Source organism: Myotis davidii, unplaced genomic scaffold (genome assembly GCF_000327345.1).
Source record: "Myotis davidii unplaced genomic scaffold, ASM32734v1 scaffold595, whole genome shotgun sequence".
NCBI lineage: Eukaryota > Metazoa > Chordata > Mammalia > Chiroptera > Vespertilionidae > Myotis > Myotis davidii.
Window position 1 is genome coordinate 1,198,827 of NW_006286790.1, and position 2,218 is coordinate 1,201,044.

Sequence of the window (2,218 nt, forward strand, 5' to 3'; positions counted from 1 at the left end):
CCATCTCTTCCTCATCAGGGATTGAGATTGGCCAATCAGAGGTGTGTTTGCAAGCGCTCTCTCACTTTCTCACACCATCCTCCCTTCCAGTGTCTTGTAATTTGAAAAAATGACCGTAGATTATTTTCTGAGTGTTTGATAGTCTCTCTCCCTCAAGTCTAGGGAATATGTCCGTGTGCCACACCTTCTCTGCCTCAGCTATGGTGGCCTAAAACATTATAAAGACCCTTTCCCTTGCCCTGGCTGGCATATCTCGGTGGTTGAGCATCAACCTATGAACCAGGAGGTCACAGTCAGGGCACATGCCTGGATTGTGGGCTCGATCCCCAGTGTGGGGTGTGCAGGAGGCAGCCAATCAATGACTCACCGTTGATGTTTCTATCTCTCCCTCCCTCTCCTTTCATCTCTGAAATCAATAAAAATACATTTTTTAAAAGACCCTTTCCCCAAGATTCTTATCACTTCCAGTTAGCCAGTCAATTTTTCACAGATGATCAGAATTGATTGCAGAGCGGCCAGCCTGGGCATTTCCTCTGGCCCCTGGGAGATTAAATTGATGGGCAAGAAGAAAGCACCGGTTGGAGCAGGTGCCTCTTTGAGGGCATGCATCCCTTGCCCGCAGATGCCCTCCGCCAACCCTCCTAAGGTGAATGGGGACCAGGGAGTTCCCTGGGGGAGGGAGAGGAGCTTGTGGGGGACCGAGCAGCCTGGCTCTTCTGCTGCCCTCGCCACCCCTCCCGCAGGCCTCTGCTTAATTGCTGTGACATATCGATGGGCACTCTCCGAGGAGGGAGCAGGCCAGCCAGCCGCAGCATCTCAGCTCAGCAATCATGGCTGATTAAAAACTAGTTACAAAGCAATGAAGATGGAATCCTGCATTAACCGGATGACCCTATCCAGGGCCAAACCTAGATAAACGGCAGTGATGACGAGAGCATCACTCACAACGTCGACAAATATTAACGGCTGTTTGAATTTCTGGGAGATTTACAGAGCACATCTGGACGGGACATCGGCTCTGCTTCCTGTCCAGCTGTGCCTGTGTGGATGGGTATCTGTGGCCTCGCTGCCTACCCCGAGTGGTCTAGCTCAGCTGAGCTTTGTGTGTGTTTGTTGTTGTTGTTAATCCTCACCAGAGGATATTTTTCCGTTGATTTTTTTTGGAGAGAGTGGAAGGAAGAGGGAGAGACAGAGAGAGAAACATCAATGTGAGAGAGACACATTGATTGTTTGCCTCCCACCTGGGACCCGACCATCCTGCAACCGAGGTACGTGCCCTTGACCGGAATCAAACCCAGGATCCTTCGGTCCACGGGCCGATGCTCTAACCACTGAGCCAAACCCGCTAGGGCTCAGCTGAGCTTTCAGGTGGGTCTCATGGGAATACTCTGGCTTGTGGAAAGTTGCTATTGATTATATTGCCAGTTTTCCAAGACTCTGAATTAGCTCGCCTGCACTAACTGCGGAAACCATCCGGAATGTGATTTAATCTTTCTGTAATGATTCGAAAGGCGCTTGGAAGTCCTGCACTCATCAGAGGCGTGGTTGTGAACATCCGAACTGGATGCTGAGGACGGATAAAGTGCCCACAAAACCATCAGGCGAAGGGGGCTATGGGAAAGGGTCGTTCGACCGCCAAAGGGGTCGCGACCCACAGGCTGAGAACCGCTGGCCTAAGGCTTCGTGGAGGAAGCGTGCTAAGATGGGGCCAAACCATCTGGGTGAGTGAGGGGTCCGCGTGTCCCTGGAATTGGATTTGGGCACCTTCACAGCCTCTCGGTGCAGCATGGATGTTGAGTGGAAGCCCAGCTGGCAGTGCCAGAGAGACCATGTGGCTCATTTGCAGCATGATTTTGGGCAAGTCATTTCCCCTCGTGTGAGAACCGATTCTCCTAGCTCGACACCCAGGGCATCCCTGTGGCCCTGAGTCAGGTCAAGGTGAAAACAAGGAACGGGGTGTGCATGCCTTTAAGGCAGTCATCCCCCTCATGGAGTCCACCTGCCAGCTAACCCACGCCAGGTCCTGGGCCAGCAGTTGCCAGGGTGTGTGGACTGGAAGGCGTGACGCTATAGTAAGAGGTGTTTGTTCGAACACAGAGGTCAGGGAGTGAAGCCGTTGGTATTCCAGTCGTATAGAGTCGTTTGCACAGTGTCACTAATAATTAAAGGGGGTTTTGACTAATCTAGTTGCTCTTCCTAAATATACTCTGCTCAAGAA